We start from the raw sequence: 19,716 nt of genomic DNA on the forward strand, positions 1-19,716 counted from the left end.
CAATGAAAAACGTTTAAAAAAAAGAAAAGAAATAAAGGAGGTCGCTCTATTAAGGTGCAGGCTTGATCATAGAGCCAAGTTTGGTGCAAATCAGTGCATTACTGTAGCAGAGAACAAATATTAACACATGGATTTCTGTTTGCAGAAAAAAATAACATTGTGAAACCAATACTTCTTTTCTTACTTTGTCTGCGGACACCACAATCAATCTGCATGAAAACTGACAAAGATAATTCAGTGTGTGATGTATAATATAGGTTTACCATTTAAAATAATTAGGGGTAAATTATAATTTTCTTTGCTCATAAAACAGATAACATTAAAAACAAAATTAGAAATTCCCCCCAAAAACGGTTAGAGAGACCTTGTGGTTAAGACTCAAAGAACACCTCGAAATTAGCCAGTCATGGTTTGATCGCAACTGTAACTCGACCCTTATGCGCAGCTCATGACCTCACCCATGATGATATAAATTAAATCACTGAATAAATCACTGGTGACAGAACTACCTCCTCAATGCTGACTTAATCAATGACATTACTGTGGAGATGCAATTGTTTATTTTTGTATGTGCTGTTATTTACTAATAATGTGTCTTTACATATGGTTATCTAAGATTACCTCATCTTCAGACAAGCCTAAACCCAGCTACCTTGTGGGCTGAATTGCACACAATCTTTAGAAACTAATTGCAGGACTTGACCTACTTCAAGCCCGAGAAAAGGCTCGGCATGAACTTAACACATTGGGCATGGACTTTGGCTGTGGGTAGCGGTTAAAAAAAAAAAAACAGTATTGGATTGTGGGGATAGAGGAAAGACGAGACCGTGAGGGGTACCCTAGTATGGAAACACCAACTAGCACAGCTTTTGACCAAATCCAACACCCATATAAGTCCAGGCTCAATTAACACTTAACAGCGCTATGACGCGGCCAACACTGGTAGCATCATAGCCCTTTTTTAGGTCTCATCTAGGCAGCACTTGTGCAGTTTCTTCGAGACATGCTGTATTTAGGTATGGAATTAAAGCTCTGCCCACTCTCCGCACATTTTTCATTGGCTTGTGCCATTGTCCTTTGTAGATGCTGGCTTCTGATTTGTTAATAGGCTTATTAGTCCCTCTTTAATACGACCCGGTCTTCTGTTGTTATCTCCCATGACGACTGGCCCTTTTACATGTGTCCTAACTCTGGAGCTTTTTATTAGAAGTTCGGAGAAGCATTAACTTAATTAATGTACACAGGACTCGTAGGACTGAAGCAACGGTGCCGCTTCCTGCCTAATAGACTTTGCATTTGCTTATTTACTTTGAAGTGCTCTGCACCATTTGTTTCAAATTCGCCAGTTTCAATTTATTTGTTAGAAGTTTAGTTTTATTTATTCGGATTGGCAAGTTTTTTTTGTAGTGCAGACGCAGAGACTCGAACCTAGTACCCCAGGCACACAGTTGGCAGCTCTGTAAGCTACGCCACATAAGTAGCTTCAAAAGAAAACGTGGCCGCTTCTTTGTAATAGTATTGCACCATGCGCGCTTTCACAGTGGTTGCCACACCACACAGCACTTGCGGGACGACGGCGAAGGCGGACGCTTCTTTGTAATAGCAGTGCGCCATGCCGTCTTTCACAGTGCCCGTCGCCCCACACAGCACTCGTGAGACGCCGGAACTTGTACTCAGTAAGCGTTTGTGTTTTTACAACCATGGCCTTCTTTATCTTTTTTCTGTCAGATTTTAATTGGTTATTTTTTTAAGCTAAACTTGACCTCCATTATCTCTTTTCTTTCATCACCGTTTTGGTTTCTGCGATGCATTTAAGAGTAATTTACTCCTTTAAGAGACCGTTCTCTTTGTGAGTGTATGTACATCACGTGTTAGATGCCCCACATTAAAAGGGTGTCTTAGTACACTACTAACTTAGCGTTAGTTCTGCAGTTTTCCTTTCATTTACAGGGGCTTTGGATTGCATTCTATTTCATAGGTCTTCAATTTAAAAATATCATGGGATAGAGAAATATAAAACATGAATTTCTCTTGTCTTGTAGCTTTCTCTCTCTTGAAGGAGAGTTTGTTCTACCATTTTCTGGGGCGGAATGTATGTTCTCTCCTTTAAGGGATGTTGTGATTCTCCTCCTTTTTAGGTCTCGCCTAGACGAAAGCAAAAAGCGAAGCTTTTTGCTGTCTAGGGAGACAACTAATGTAATCACTTTCGGGGGAATGTAGACAGGAGACTGTCACGAGTCTCCTGCCGGAGATTCTACCTCGTGAGCGCGCACGTCGCCGTGCCTCATTTTCCCATTCTCAAACAAAGCCACACTCACGCATGCGCACATACACACACTGCATACACATACACACACACACGCACCCCCCCTTAAACAGACACACGCTGCATACACACACGCACCCCCCCTTAAGCAGACACACGCACGCACATACACACTCAGACACACGCTTGTACACCCCCACCCTCAACCCCACTCACTGGGCACCTCTCCCCTTACGCATGGGAAGGCACTGTGGAGCTCTGTGCAAGAAGGAGCGCTGTTTAAAATCACCGCCGCCTCCCACAGCGGCATTGTAGGGAAATCTTTCCACGTCCGTTTCGGTTTTGTAATTACTACCGGGTCTGACATCAGAAAGGATCCGCCCCACAGACCCAAACTCGTGCTCAAGGCTTCAGCTACGGGCCACCCACTCGGGCTGAGAAAGGAGCGAAGACCTCAGCCTGCCCGGGTGTCACTTGGCTACCTCCCTCGGCAGGTAATCCCCTCGGGCAGCCTCTCTCCACAGGTGAGCGGGCACTTGTCGCACTGACAGCGGTCACAGCTGCAAAGAGCGCGCGCAGGAATCCGGGAGCGCAGACTGCGCGTGGTCACGGGACGGCAGCGAACCAGAGGCCATGCACAGACTCTAGGAGGACGGGAACAGGACACGACGCGGTAGAGGGCGGATGGCTCTTAACCCACGGGTTGCGCCACAGACAAGCTGCTTCGTATTAAAGTTAGGCTCATGTTACTTGGGTGACTACTTACCAGCACTAATCCATTCAACAGAGCTCTGAGACCGTGTTTCTCGCCAGGGCTGGGCTCTTAGACAGTGCTGGAGCGACAACACCATTTCCGTCAAACATACTCCGTAAATACTCCTCATCGCTCGTTTTGTCTCTGTGAAGCCGCCCACTTAACGATGGGCGGGGCGTGCAGCCGCTAAATGCTGTTCCGGAGTCAGTCTCTCGCGCGTTCAGAGCCAACTCAGGCTATGCAAGTCTCGGGCTGCGAGCGTGGCAATCGCGTACATCAAACTTTACACATTGGTGGTACAAAGTGCCCTGAATGCCTTTCTGTATCGAAGATACGGACATTAACGTGCGCTGGGCCGCTTTGGATTGTGCAATAAATAAGGAATACAGCCACCCTTTTCGAAAGAAATGGAAGACTGATGAAAGATTCTGGTTGAATCATCTGTTGTTATTTCTGTTCTACAAATTGTTTTGTGTGCACAAATTAGGCGATTGCTTTCCCTCCTTTATTTTGTTATATATTGGTCAGCCATTCTGTGCATTGTTGGGCATATTCCTGTGTACCTCGAGTATGTTTACAAAATAGTAGATGCATGGTTTCTATTGGGTCATGTGCCCCTTAACAACATATTGTTTCCTGTGACCTTTGTCACATGCCAGGCAGATAATGTGACAGTGGGAGGGGTGATGAACCAGGAAACGCTACTCCCAGGACTACTCACTACTCTGCGCTTGAATGCAGTATGTATTGTATTGGCATTTATATAGCGCACTACTTACCCGTAGGGTCCCAAGGCGCTTCAACCGCTGCGAAACCCTTCCTGGCTTCCCTGAGAGATGGTCCCTTAATGGGTATCTCCAGGGTGAGACCAGGCATCCCCGGTGGTCTGGTGGGGCCGTTAGTGAAGATGAGGCAAGCTAATGCCCAGAGTTGCTGAGTGTGATCGCTGATCAGAGTGGGCACCGAGGCGAGAGAATTATCGAGTCCGCTGACCCTGGTCCAGAAACCTGCCGCGCCGGGAATCGAACCCTGGTCCCGGGCCGTCCTCTGCTCTCGGGTCTGCCGCCTCTAACTAGTGAGCCACACTACTTCAGTGGGCAGCTCTGAGGAAAAGTCGGTCCCGTCCTTGACAGCACAGGGAAGAAGCAGAATGGAGATCACAAACTGGGCAGCTGTGAAGTTTCAGGTAAGAATTAGGGAGAGTGCGCCCCTCACCTTCTGTGGAAAGGATGTCCTGTATTCCGCATTCTACCTCAGTGCGCCCGGCATTTTGTATCTTAGAGGAAACCTGCTTGGAAAGGGGTTGATTTCTGAAAGGCTTGTTATCTTATAGGCAGGTAGGGCTGGTGCACAGTGATTTGTGTCAATATAAATCTGGCACTACACATACTTTTCACCAGATTCGACCGGCCTTGGAGGCACCGGCATGCTGGGTAAATTGTTACTTTCTCCATTGCCTGTATATATTATCACTGTGTGTGCTAATCTCTACTTCTGTCAGGATGTCTTCAGGTTTGTGTCTGTTCTTTTATAGTCTGCCCTCTACTGCTCCACTGATTGTATTCCCCGTGTCCGACCCCTGGTGTCTCTATTCTGAGTGTCTCGTCCCTGCCAGTCTGTATCCCAAGGTGTCTCTTCTTCGTCACTTTTCCCATGTGTGTCCCATGTCGCTCTGTGTTGTCTTCTGTCCCACTGTTTAATCTCCCTCTCTGTGACCCCTTGTGTCCCTCTGCCTCTATTGTAGGGCTCCTGGTGTCGCTGTTCTTTTTCGTGTCCCTTAGTTTTACTGTCTTTATTAGTCACTAATCCCAGGTGCGTCACTCTCTGTCCCAAGTGACTTAAATCTCCTTTCCCAGGTTACATGCGTCTGGTCTGTGCCACTGTTTGTCCCCAATTTGTCTTCGGCCTCCTCTCTTCTCGGTCTGTTCTGTCACTGTTAACAGGTCTCGTTTCTCCTCTCAGCAAAGTGACCCGTTTCTTATGGATACTACTAACCACAGATTACTAACTTTAGGGAATATTTCCTAGAGGTGAGACTTTATCTGCAAATGTTAAAGCAGTACTCGTGTGCACCGGTAGGTGTTGACACACAGCTCTAGCCTGTCATTTCGATAAACGTCCTCTGCCCCATTAAAAGTACAGCTGCCCCTCAGACATGCTCTGCTGTAAGCGGCGCATGGGCTGCCCATTCGGTGCGTGTGACGCCTGTCTAGAACTCAACATTTTGTCCTGACTCATTTATTTTCAGGCTACGGAGTGTAGGCATTGTTCTATTTAAAGAAATGTAGACTTTGCCCTATTAAATGTACTGCAGCCCTGCCCAGCAGATTTGTAGCGCTCACTGTCTCCCTGGAGGGGTATTAAAATAGTACTAATGAGGTCATATCAATTTCCAGACAGTGTTACCGAGTTTAACAAGCATCTGCAATGCAATAGGTCCTGCATTTACCCGAGTTTGAGCTATTAGCATTTTAAATGACAATGCCTTATATTTATGTTTTGGTTTAAAAAGCATAAATAAAAGGCATTGTCATTTACAATGCCAATAGCTCAAAGTAGCGTAAATGCGAGACCTATTGCATTGCAAATGCTTGTTAAGGGATGTTGTGATTCTCCTCCTTTTTAAGGGATGCTGTGATTCTCCTCCTTTATAAGGGATGTTGTGATTCTTCTCCTTTATAAAGGGATGTTTGTGTAATGTCAGCATGAGTGCAGCGGGAGGTCTCTTGAACCTAATCTTACTTGCTGCTTAGCATTGCTGGCTCTATTTCGGTGCGATGACTACAGGACTTGTTCTGGCGGGTGATTGTTGATTTGTCCGGCTCATTCACAGAATGCCTCCTCCTAACTTCCGTGTGTTAATAAATAGTGGTGTCTTGCTCAGCAGCATCTTGTTAGGCAGTCTCTCGCTTTTACCTATAAAGCGTTTCACGAGTATCCAGCTGCAATAAAAGGCTTTCCTTTTAACTCTCCCAGTTATGACTTTGCCGACTCTTTAACCAGCCAGGTAAACATCGCTTGAGCATAACCTAGTGTTTTATTACTGATGTTTTGGAGCTCAGTTCATCGCAAATATTCTTCTGTGGTGTGTGACTTCCTTTTGACTTACTCCTGCATTCCCTGGGATCAAGTTACACCGTTTTCAAATTGCATGTGTGTACCACAACCTTGTCTATAATGCTTTCTGTACAATAAACACACTTCTTCCCCCTGGTGGATCGCCCCAGTACATCTTAAAAGGAGCCAGTGTTCTGAGAAGGGCGTGGGTGCGTGTGCTTTGTAGGCGCAGCAGTAAAACACCAGAGACACACATCAATAGTTGGCAGGTCCTGCTCATGCACAGGAAAACTTTTATTCTGCTTGAATCACACCCCAGATGAATGCTGGATGTGTTTGTGTGCTGGACCGATATCTGTGTGTCTAGCACTTGTACACCATAACATCACTCCTGATTAGTCAAAGTGTCATCCCTGCAGTGGCCTTAAATCCCTACCTTGAGACATCAGGGATAGAGTCAGTGCTAACTTTGTAAAATAAAAATGGCTGGCGCATGGAGCACTGCTCAGAAGACAGTAGCATGAGCGTTGGTACACGGCATACCAATGCAAGTAACTTGAAATAAAACCAGCATTTGCAATGCAATAGGTCTCTTATTTGCCCAAGTTTGAGCTACTGGCATTGTAAACGGCAATGCATTTCATGTATGTTTTTTAAACCTGCAAGCGGTGCGGAAACACGCACTTCATACTTAGTTGTTGCTTTCGAGAAGCACGGGTGGCAGTAACTCCGCCTCTTTCACTGCCAGCCTTGCTTCTCGTAAGCAAGGACTACAAGTATAAAGTGCGTGTTTACTCATCGCTTGCAGGTTTTAAAAAACGCTTGTTTTTTTATTGCTCGTGGGAGTGATGGCGAGGTGGGAGGCAACAAGAAGGGAGGGAGGGGATACAATGAAAGGTGTGGGGGAAAAGCACTATTATGTGGCCGTTTCGTTTTGCAATGGCAGGTGGCAAGTCAACATTGACAACTGAGGTTGGGGAGGGGACAGGGACAACACGGACAATGAAGGGAGAGCAGGTGCAACATGGAAAGGGGGGCTGGAAGTGGCAATACAGGACGGAAAACGAAGGACGATGGAAGGGCAACAAGAAAAATTAAGGGGGGGGAGTGGGGGCAACACGGGCCGGTGTAAGACAGACAAGAGAGAGAGAGAGAGAGAGAGAGAGAGAGAGAGAGAGAGAGAGAGAGAGAAAGAGAGAGAAAGAGAGAGACATCTGATAAAGACGCACTTTGGTAAAGTGCTTAAACAAAAACAAAAAACAAGCATTGGCATAGCCAATAGTTCTCGCTTTTGGGACCTTATAAGTATATAGGTATGCAGCACAATATCCTTGGTGCAACAACATCAACTGTTGCAAGGCTAAACACTTCTAAAGGTACCAAAGGCGAGACTTATTGGCTATGCCAATGCTGGTTTACTTGGTCACTGATCGGTTGGGTATTTCAATCTCTTATATATCCCTCTTGGTGCACCTGGTTTGTTGAATGGTCCATAAATGCATGTTGTTTTACTCAGATGCACCACTGCGTTTTAATTTAAATTTTGATTGTTATTGTTCGATTTACTTTGTGTTGTGTTTTTGTATACAAAAGTTAAATTCACAAAAAACGAATTCAGTCACCAACTATTCTTAGCACATTTCAGTTAGGGGTGTGTGAAGGTTTTGTTAAGCGCCCAGAGTCTTGTATAGATCCTGATAATTTAATTATATATAGATCATTGAGTTTCCAGCAATTACGCCCTGGTCTAGTTTGTCCCAGTAAACGGGCAATATTTCCTTGGAGTGCTAGTTATTGTTAGAAATGGTTGTGCCTTTTTCTCACAAATTAACTTTAGAACTGTTTCTTTACTTTGCAACTGCATGGATGTTGACATTATGTTTTTTTCATACAAATTTAAAGGAGCTTGGAAAGTCTAATTTTGCAGAGAGAACTCATGGGGTAACTGTTGCTGTAGCAATCATAGTATTTCTCTTTTTCTCTTCCTCTTTCTTTCCCCCTTTTGTGTTTCTCCCGCTCATGCTGGGGGTGAAAGTGTGATGAGCAAAAATACCTGCCTTTTCCCCAAAATGAGGGTCCCCACCTGCAACCACTGACTCACATTAAGCACTGCCTGTTGGCCCTTTGTTCTGCCTGGAGCTCATTCGGTCACGCTTGCTCGAACAGCGAAAGACACTCATTTACAGATGGACTCCATTTCATAGGTAGGATTTCAAAATGAGCGTCTAAGTGCTGGTGGTATGATGAATTCTCCAATATTGCTTTATTAAAGAAAGGACAGGAAAGGTGGGATCAGAGGGTAATGTTATCAGTTCACATTTCTGTCATTTTCTTACCATCAGAACAAGAGCAAACATTATGTCGCAGTAGATTGTGCAAAGCAACGCTCTACTGTAGACAACTTTCGCTTTACAAGGGGCAAAATCATGAAATGGAAACTCCTTAATCAGACAAATCTGGGCTGCATTTGGTTTCTTAGAATAGTTTTTTCTTTATTTTGGCAACTTGTTGGTTGAGATGATGTATTGAAACTGTGCTTCTTGGACTCCTTACACCCTGAATGTTGTTATATAATAGGCTGATAATAAACCACACAGTACTCAAAATTTAGAACCTGCACCATGCAGAGCCCTAAAAAAGGGGAAACGTGTATGTGATTGTTGAACGCACTTTAAGACAGGTCACTTTATAACTTCTAGAGCTGCATTTACGGTGGTGCAGCCTTTGAAATGGACACTGATCTAAAGATTAAATAAAGAGCTTCTGCCGTGAGCAGGTGGCCATTCTGTGTTAGTCCACATTTCAATACGTGAGGCACTGAATACAAGACTTGACCTTCATCGCACGCCCATAAACGTTTGGCAAGTTGTGTGTGTTTGCTGTAATACCATATTACCACTAGATGTCAGGAGAGCCATACTGTTTAACAAAATGAAGTTAGGCAGTGGTAATATTGACGAAAAACTCGAAGCATAAAGATGGAAACTGTCTGTCAATAGCTTGATGGTACTTGGTGAAAATGCTAAACAGCGTTTACCTGCCTGCAACGGACTACCACCCTCGCAAATAATTTATAACAGCACTATTAAACGACGCCACACCAGCTCACATGGCCAAAAAGCCACTCACACTTAGAGGGTCGCTTGTCTCTATAGTCTGTTTTAATGGCAGCACAAACCAGCACTAGCGCCAGGGGAGGAGTGGGAGGATACAAGACTTGGCAGCAGGGTTCCTCCGGCCTTCCTCCTGTTCATGTCGAAATCCGATGCCGCCCGCCTTCCTTTGGGCCCTCGCTGGGCCTTTCCTTCAAACATCAGTTAGAGCTAAAGTTTCACCAAAAGTTATTTTTAGCAATTATTTTTATTGGCATGAAAAAGATGCGGAAAACAACATTACATAGAGTGGCATGTAAGATCAACATGGACCTGAATTGATATATGAACGTTAATGGCGGGACGTGCACCACAAACAAATAAGCATTGGCCGCTCGGCCGCGAAAGTGATCGCGATCAAGCGTGGCGAACGATGCGCTTAATTAGCATGACGAGGAAAGCCATATGGTGCCTCTGCTCGTAAGCGCACCCCTGCGCACATAACCACCAGCTTTAGGCCACAGTGGTAGCATTTTCCGAAGCCCTTACTAAAAGTCTCGCCAGAGCAGTGCATGCGCTGGCTCAGGCGAGACCTAATGAACAGTGGAAGAACACAAGCAATGAGTCCATGCAATTTTCACCCCGAGTGGGCTGGGTATGCTCAGACGTGAGTCCCAGGCTCTCCACATCACTGGAGTCAAGCTATCCAGGCTGAAGAAGGCTGATAGCCAGAAACCGGTCCTTGGATGCTTGATTCCGGTCTAGGAAAGACATGGCTTGGTAGTTCGGGCTGGACTGTTCCCATGAGGCACAGGGTCAAGGCTGATTTGCATATAGCCATTGTCTGACCTAGGGTGGTGTGGAGTGCAAAAAAACGATGGATTTAGGCCCAGATCTTTGTACTGGGGTGAATGAATGTAAGACATTGTTCTGCATTCTGTCCATCACCTGTGTTTTTTCCAAGGAAGGGCCAAGCACACAAATGAGAAAGGAAGTCTATGGGAGCTGACCAATATGAAACCAGCAATGAGTGGAAAATAAATCGTCCAAAGGTAAGCAATTCGCCTCCTCTAAACCAAATGTTAGAAAAATTAATATGTCTCTGAAGAGCAAACACATAAACAGTTCTTCGGCGAGATCTAAAAATAGCTCTCCCATCAGCATCACTTTCTCCTCATTTCATCAGCAGGATGGCTACACTGCCGGCATAAGTGATGTCCTCAAATATGCCAATGGTTAGTTGATGTTTTGTGTCACCAGTGAAGTGATCAATAATGTCATCTGTACCTTTATGAGTGCAGTAATGAGCAGTGCATTGGGGGAGAGTTATGGTTATAGAATAAGCATAACCAGCTAATTTTAGTGGCTTTTCGGGTAAGTTTCCTTCTCACAACATAAGGTTTGGAGTTGTTTTTTTTTAAAACTTCTTTTAATGTTTTATGTACATAAAAAACATACCTTATCATTAACCCTTTTGCTGTACGCCTTCCCACCCCCAGGTAACACCCCCTTGCAAAACCTGGTCATTTTGTGATAGGTAATTTTGATATCTCCACAATACGTTTTGGGCCCTTGCATATCGTCGGTACTTGCCTCACCCATGCAAGTAAGGTACCATTTTTAATCGTGAAACTTAGGGGAAAACTGGGTGGTAGGAAATTTTTGTCAGCCTGGTGATCCCACCGCTTTCTAACACAAAAATTGGAAAAAACATTTATTTTGCCAACTAAATTTGAGGTTTGCAGGGGATTCGGAGTAGGAAAACATTGGGGGTCCATGTAAGCCATACCTCCCTGGACTGCCCCAGGTGTCTAGTTTTCAGAAATGTGTGGGTTTGTAAGTTTTCCTAGATTTCCGCCGAGCCTTGGGCCAAAAACCCAGGTGATACACCCCCTCCCTCCCCCCCTCTGCAAAACCAGGTTGTTTCTTGATATGTCATTTTGATGTCTCTACAGTACGTTTTGGGGTGTTTCCTGCCGTGGGCACTAGGCCTACCCACACCAGTGAGGTAAAATTTTTAAAAATCGGGAAACTGCGGGAACGCTGGGTGGTAGGAAATTTATGGCGGTCACTTGATCCGACAACTTTCCCACACAGAAAAGTGAGGAAAAGATTATTTTAGCTAAATTTGAGGTTTACAGGGAATGCTGGCTATGAAATGTTGGGAGATACATAAAAGCCGCACTGCCCTAGATACCTCTAGTTTTCAGATATGTCTGGGTTTGATAGGTCTCCCTAGATGGCTGCTGAGCCCGGGACCAAAAACGCAGGCGATACCCTTGAAAAACAAGGCCATTTTGTTATAGATATGTGGACTCCTGTGTTTATAGTCCCAGGCTTGCAGACGTCTAGGGAACCTAAAGAACCCAGACATTTCTAAAAACTAGACACCTGTGGGAGTCCAGGGAGATTTGGAATATCTGTGTAGGAACGTTGTGGGATCACTGCAGACACAAATTTGATACCTCTCAGTCACCCGATCAAAATGATACCTTACTTGTGTGGATGGGCCAAGTGCCTATGACATGAAAAGGCCAAAAATGTGTAGAGATTGAGGGGGGGCCCAAGGCGGGTCCAAAAGGGCAGATTGTTTATACGTTTTTAGGCTGACGCTACTTTGGGCACCCACACAAGTGAGGTATCGTTTTTCTCGTCAGACCAGAGGAATGCTGGGTGGTAGGAAATGTGTGCCTGCGCAGTGATCTCATACAGAAATGTGAAGGAAATGAAACTAAGTAAATTGGAGGTTTGCAGGGGATTCTAGGTAAAAAACGCTGTGAGATCCATGCAAGCCACACCACCAGCCAAGAGTCAGTACAAGCACACCACCATCCAAGCACACCGCCAGCCAAGCACCATCCACGCACAACACCAGCCAAGCACCATCCACGCACACCGCCTGCCAACCACCCACACACACCGCCAGCCAAGCACCACCCACGCACACCGCCAGCCAAGCACCACCCAAGCACACCACCAGCCAAGCACCATCCACGCACACCGCCAGCCAAGCACCATCCACGCACACCGCCAGCCAAGCGTCACTCTACACACACCACCAGGCAAGCGCCAATCTACACACATCGTCATCAAGCGCGAGTCCACACAAACCATTAGTCCAGTGCAAGCCCACACACTCGGCCAGCAAAATGCCAGCCAAAGTTCAGTTCAGTACACACACACACACACACACACACACACACCCTGGTTTCTAGTGGTTTTCGGGCCCCCGCTTGAGGGTAGATGAGACTAAAAATAATACTGAAACAGCGAAGATGTGTGCCTAAAGAAAGGGGAGTGACCCGTGCCTATGCAGCTTTTCACTGACATGCCCAGAAACATATCCCTGGTTCCTAGTGGGCTTTCTGCCCCACCTGGAGGGGTGGATAAAGGGCTATTGTCATTTTGGGCAACCCCCAACCCTGAAGGCATTAAAACAAAATATCCCAGGTACCTAGTGGGCTTTCTGCTCCCACCCTCCCCTTCCCCCCCCCCCCCCCCCCACCCCCCGGGGTGGTGGAGGGCTGTTTTAGGGCTATTGCCTCATCTACCTACCAGGGGGCGGGGGGCGAAAGACTAATTTGGGTGCGGGGGGTTGGGGGCATTGGCATGTCCATTTTGACCAGCTCCCACCCCTACAGGCATAAGTCTAAAAAAATCCCTGGGGCCTAGTGTGCGATTGCCCCATCTGCCACCCGGGTGGGCAAGGGGGGGGGGGCGCAGAGAGACTAGAATTTGGGGAGGGGGTTGAGGGCATTGGCATTCCCATGTTGGGCAGCCCCCACCCCTACAGGTATAAGTCTAAATACCTGGTGCCTAGTGTGATTTTTGCCTTCCCAGGGAGGGGAGGGGGGTGGCAGATTGGAGGTTACTGTCCCCATCTGCCCCCCAGGAGGATAGGGGGGGCAGAAAGACTGTGCCCAAAATAATGGGGGTGAGCAACAGCCGTCTCCCTGGTGCCTAGATGGTGGATTCCTGCTTGGGGATCGCCATCCTGAGGCGAACCCCAAGCAGGGATCCACTAGGGAGAGATTCTCCCCTTTCCAATGATACCTCTTCCGTCTGCCTCGGTGCTCAGGGGGGCTGAGATAGCCACGTGAGCACCAAGGCAGTGAAACTGAAATGGAGTTTCAGTTTCTCCAAAATGACGTCAACAAGACGGGCGAGCTGACCGTCATTTCAGAGAAATGATCAGAACACTGTCGGTAGCTGGGGGAAAATCTTCCCCAGCTCCCGAGGGTGTTTTGACAAAAAGGGAATCCCTCTGGTGCCCCCACCAGAGGGATTTCCTCTGCAATATGTGTGGAAGGCCGGGAGCCGTCCAACACACATGAGCACTGGTGCGTCAGACGGCTCCCGGCAGGCCAACGCACCGAAAGGGTTAAGAATGGAGCATAATAATATTTCTTTTTTTATATATGAAGCATCCAACTATCATGCTCTTATATTCCATTCTGAAATCTAAATGAGGCTAAAGCCACACCCTGATCCCAGTATGCATGAACCTTGGCCTAGCACAGTACTATCTGGCGAAAGGGCTTGGCGATACCAAGCAAGGTCTTCAGCTGTGGAAACCAGCGTACTGCCCATGCCAGCCACCCGCCCTCCAATCCAGAAGCACATGGCATTTGGAGGCATGGTCTCGTCATAAATCACATGCAGCAGGCTGTGACCGCCTAATTTGTGCTTCAGCGCTGCATCCTGCATTTTTGCAGGATTTGCTCATTTGCCGCCAGAAATAAATAGCTGACCTGCAGAGCTGGATTTGGGTCTGCAAATCAAACATAAAAAATATATATCCATAATCCATAGGTTCATCTGTGAATCCCTGGGGGAAAAAAACAAAAAAAAACACCAGGGTCTGCCATTTTGGGACGACCCCCAACGTATCCCTCCCTGGAGTTGAATGTTGCTGTGCTCGTCCCGGACATTTTCCTTACAGGGTGCAGGGTCGGTATCTGATATCCTGCAAGTGCCTCAGAAATAAATCTTTTTCACCATCCTAGCAAATCAACCAAACTCCTTCAAATTACCAAAGGCAAAGAAATTACCCCAAACCCCCCTCCCCTCAAATCTGATCAAAATTAATTTCTTTTTCAAATTTGGGTCAGTGAATTAATGGTCCAGATAAGCAACTGATTAACCCTTCAAAATATGCAAACCCTTTAATAAAATCCAAATATCTCTAAAGCTCTAAAACTTCTGAAAGGATCTATATCAAAACAGGAAAAAGCCTTATTCGGAGCAAAGTTCTAATTTCATGTCCAGGTCCGTTTAAATCCGTTCTGCAGCTTTTGCTATGATGGAAATTCAACAACTCAATGGGAGAGGGACAGAAGTCTCTAGAAGTGAATTTTAAGGAAAGGCACAGTAGGCATTGATAAAAGTGCTGGGGCCACCAAACAAACTACATTAGAGTGTGCATTTTCTTAAAAGGTTATATTATTTTACTGCACTTTTATAAAGAGCGCGTACCAAAAAGGTTTCATGCCGCTAGAAGAGCACTGAGGCAGTGTCGACTCAAACGTAACTATACACATATCTGAGGAGCCAGGTTTTTTAGTAAAGTTCTGAAGCTTGTATACGAGGTCGTGGCTCTGATGTTAGGGGGAAAAGTAATTCCAGACACCAGGAGCAAGTATGCACTGCAAACCTGGTTCCACCCTGTCTCTTCTTGTTAAATTTAGGGACCTTGAGTAGGTTTCGGCACGCAGACCTAAGATTGCGCTTTGGGCTATAATTTCAGATGTCACAAAAGTTGGGCTTTTACTGTATCGAGTTTTGAAAAGACTTCTCTGAGCGAGAGGGAGCCCAATGTCATTTTACCAGCAGAGGTTTGGTGTAGCAAAATCTAGGATGACGCCAGACCAATCTAGCTCCTTGGTTTTGGATCAACTGGAGCCTCTAACTCAAGCCCCTTGGGAAGGCCCAGACAGAGTTAGCATGGTCAATTCAGGACATGACCAGGGCCATAATGATCTAAATGATAGCCTCAATGGAGAATATTTAAATAGTTTTTTTTTCCCAAGTTCGTAAAAAAAGACCAAGTCACTGCACCTATCTGGGGCTTCAATGAAAGGTCTTTTTTTTTTTTTAAGTGCTAGGTGTGAGAAAGGGCCATCTTTCTTGCATGGTATGCTCCCACTTTTTGCTGAATCGCTGATGTGCTTTGACTGACTATCCTGGGCTCCTGCCAATCAGGTGCCCAGGTCAGGTGTTCCTTCCCTAACACTGTGTTGAAACTAAAATCCAATTGGCATCTCTGGCCACATGTCAGCCCCTGGTAAATGGTACCCAGGGCATTGTGACCAGAGAAGACCCCTAAGGGCAGCAGCACTTATTGTGCCACCCTTAGGTGCCCTGCACCCTGACACACACACTGCCATTGCAGGATGAGTGTCCTGGTACAGAACTAAACAAAGAGTCGACATGGCACACATCCCTGTATGCCATGCCCACAAACCCACTGCCCTGGCATACATCAGTCACCTCTCTAGCTGGGTGTCCTATGCCAGTGGTGTGGGCACAGGTGCATGAGCTCTGTGCCCCTGCAGTACCCAGGGCCATTCCTGAGCACTGTAAGTACAGTAATGCCATTAAGAGTATATTGTGCTGGGAGGTTGTCATTACGAACTCCATAGCACTATAATGGCTACACTGAAGACTGACAAGTTTGATATCAAACTTCTCAGCACATTAAACCCACACTGATGCCAGTGTGGGATTTAATATAAAATGTACTACAGAGGGCATCTTAGAGATGCCACCAGAAACCCAACCTACAATCAACGGCTTGTCTGGGAGGCTGCCTAGGCTGCCACACAGCAGACATGTTGCTGGACCCCTGGGTGGAGAGCCCCCGCTCTCCTGGGCCTGCAACAATGCACATCCAGGGCGAGGTGCTAGGTCTCCTCCCCCAGGATGGGCAGGGGGAAGCTTCAAAGGAATGTCGCCTTTTCGAGCTTCACCAGACCACTTGCTGTACTCAGCAACTGGCCTCCACCGGTATTGACCCCTACCCTGGCGGGAAGACTGGAGGAAAACCCTACATGAGGAAAGGGAGTGTGCCAGCCTGTGCCAACTCCACCCCTCAGGTGGGAGAGGCGAGGTGAAGCACAACTCCGGTCTCTGGCCATTTTGAGGATGGGGAGCCCTGCCCAATCAGAAATAGGCTCCTGCCCCACAGGAGAGGAGCATGATAGGGGTCCACTCTCCCCAGGACAGGGACTGATTTGTCCCTGCCCTTCCCCCTACCTGTAACTCCCCTAAATGTAGTATTTAGCGGCACCCTGAATCTTCCTTCCTCAGATCCAGATTTCAAAACAAGAAAGAAGACCTGCTGTGCAGCTGCTAACAAGAGGACGACACCAACTGACTTGGCCCCAGCCCTACAGGCCTGTTGATCCTTGAACCTGCTCCTGCTAAATCCCAGCATCTCCTGCAGACAGCAACCTCGAGAACCTCGGAGGACCTGCCTGCCTTGAACCTCTTAGAGACTGGGACTCGGATGAGCAGTGGTTCTGCTCTAACAGCAATACCCCTAGTGTCAGCCAGGAACCGCAAATCCAGCACACACTGTGCACCCGCCGAACCCGGCCTGTGCCCGAGAGGACAAAGACCCCGAGGACATCCCCCCAGCAATTCTGACCTGTAATCCAGTGCCCAAGTACCCTCCTCGACGACCCAGATGACGCCTGCAGCCTCAGAGCAAGGGACCTCTCCAACCGTGACCAGCAGAGGATAAGATTTCCCCAACGTCAAGACACCCCTGCACCCGGCACCCCCTGGCCACCTGTGCCCAACTCCGGGGTGCCTACCTAGCCTCCAAGATCCCAACTTACCCCTCAAAGTGTTAGTCGCTCCTGAAGAATCTCCGTCCCTGAGCCTGCAGCTGTCGTTCACTTTCCAATATCTCCATTGAATAACATGGAGCGCACAACGGCGCAAAAGCACCCTGCACCCAGCCGCCCGAGTGCCCCTGGCCGTGCACCCTTTGTCCTAATCTACTTCCCCATTGGCCTTGAACAAGAGACCAGGGGCCCAGCTCCTACAGCTGCCAGCAGCCACCAACCGAAAGCCCCCAGCCTCTCACTGGACAACATGGGGCCTAACTACCTCTGTACCCGGCTGCCCCTGTGCCGCTGAGGGTGTACCAACTGTACCTACCTGACCCTGGAAGACCTCCAAGTCTATGCCCAGAACCTTAACTCTGCCAGTCGAGTACTTACCCAAAAGCGTATAACTCACTTTCCTTCCGTAGGATAACATTAACTGGTTTCTGGAACTTTAAAATATTCATCTAAAATCAGTCGAACAACTAATTTCGATTTACTCACCTGTTATCAGGAGAGAACCCAGTGCTGCATCTTTTAGCCCAGCACTGACCCTGAAAAGTAATTTTAACCGTACTTACCAGTAACTGGAATTTCCTTCCATAGGAACCCATTGTCTAAATGTCGGTTTTCAGAAACTACAAATATTCTTTACAAATCGCCTGTTTGACTTAAACACGTTCTTTCGATTGTTTTCAGGAGATGCACAAGTGCTGGATCCAAGATCCAAAACGGAGTACGAAATAGTAATCATAACACTACTTACCTGCTAAGTGAATTTCCTCCCATAGGATAATATTGGCGATTCTACGTGAAAAAGTTTCTAAGTGTCAACTTTTAAAATACATTAATATTCCTTAAAAATCACAATTGTAGCGTGCAGGGGTTTTGGAGGAGGGTCCTTAACAAGTTGCGAGCGGTCCTGGGTATTGAATTGCGGATGGAAGCCCGTAGGTGTATTCTGAATATCTGGGAGCCAACCGACCTCGACGCATATAGGAAGCAATGGGTGACGTTGGCGCTCATGATAGCAAAGCGCAACGTGGGGAGCCGGTCAGCCACCTCGGTTGGAGAAATGGAGGGAGGACTTGGACAGATGTATGTTCAGGGAAAGATCAGTATATTCTGCCAGGGGTTGTCCGGAGAAGTGGAGCAAGATCTGGGAGGCCTGGAATAAATATAGGGGGGACATTTGTACCGACCCCAATGGGTCCAGATGACCGAGGAGCACATGTCCCCTTGATCCGCCAACTGAGATAGTGGCAATATACTCTGAAGATATGGAATGTCGTCAATTGATATGTATTATTTTGTTCGTGTCACCTGATGTTTTCTTTGTTGATTTTGTTTAATAAAAAGAATTATAAAAAAAGAAAATCACTACTGTAACCAAAACGCTTTTACTTAACTGTTTACTAGACATGTCCCAGGTTTGAATCTAGCTTCCAGTCCTGTGGTTAGAAAAATAATCTACAAAGTAACTAATTGCATGTAACTAGAAATTCCCCATTGAGCTCAATGTTGCATTATGTTTGAAATTGTGTTGCCTATTGCAACAACTGTAACTAGTGTAATCAAAAAGTCTATTGCCTATTTGAAAAGTATTTAACTAAAAGTAATTCATTCTGAGAAAGTATAATTTGATACCTTGTTGGTTGTAAAATAAAACGACTATATATTTTTATACAAAACAATTGGCCTAGAGTTCTGTTCTTGAGTGTGTAAGACCATTTGCTGACTGAGTGTGTACAACAAATACTTTACACTGTCCTCAGATACTGCCTTACTGCTCGACCAAGCTACCACTTTTGAGAGTAAGGTTATATCTAACTTTAGCCTCTGCCAAACCTCTGGGGACTGTGGACTCTGTACACACTGTACCTTACTTTGGTCCAGTATATATAGAGCCACTTTCTTACACTTGGAATAGGAGGGGCACCCATCTCCAATGAACTTCAGCTGATGACAGTTCATCCAGTCACAGATGTAGAGCATTGTGCTCTAGAAAGGATCTATAGATTTCCTGCAAGTAATCAATGTCAAAAAGTCGCTGCATGTCCTTCACATAGGTATATATTTTCACCCTACGCCTCTGGAGTTAGTCCATATAGGCGGATGCAAAGAGTGAATAATATGGGTGACAAAGAGGAGCCTTTTAGTACTCCACGGTCAAGTCTGACCTTGGATGAACAAAAAGGGAATAGGCAAACCAACTGATATCAGTCCTAGAGGAAGGATTTCATCCACTCCAGAGCTGATCCCTGCAGAAGGACAGCTTTGACACAGTTAATTTAGATATCATGAGCCACTGTGTTAAAGACCGCCGCTAGGCCAAAAGGACTAATGCCTGGGCTCATCGTTTGTCAGCTGCCTCTCTCATACTATCCAACACGGATAGTATGACGGATTCCGAAGAATGTGTGGGTCGAAAACCCACCTGGTGAGAGCCAAGTAAGGTACAGTCTTCTAGAAAAAAGCAAAGCTATTAGGCGATGCAGGCCTTCAGTATCTTGGCATGGTAAGGAACTAAGGAGATGGGCGGTAATTCTTCAAAACAGATTAATAAGAAAGTGCCCCCTTTTTGCATGGTTGCCCCCACTTTTTGCTAAACTGCTGCTGTACTTTGAATGAATGCTCCCTGGGTTCCTGCCAAACAGGTACCCAGGGCCTATGTTCTTTCCCTAAACTGCATTAAAAACTTGACAATCTTTGGCC

General features: G+C 46.5%; 1 protein-coding gene across 1 annotated transcript in view; it reads right to left on the reverse strand.

Moving 5' to 3' along the window:
* The window catches only part of MCTS1 (MCTS1 re-initiation and release factor), a 112,284-nt gene that overhangs the window by 63,020 nt on the left and 29,548 nt on the right, over nucleotides 1–19,716 (reverse strand). The gene's annotated exons all lie outside the window — the stretch shown is intronic.

This window comes from Lissotriton vulgaris, chromosome 4_1 (genome assembly GCF_964263255.1).
Source record: "Lissotriton vulgaris chromosome 4_1, aLisVul1.2, whole genome shotgun sequence".
In the NCBI taxonomy this organism is placed as follows: domain Eukaryota; kingdom Metazoa; phylum Chordata; class Amphibia; order Caudata; family Salamandridae; genus Lissotriton; species Lissotriton vulgaris.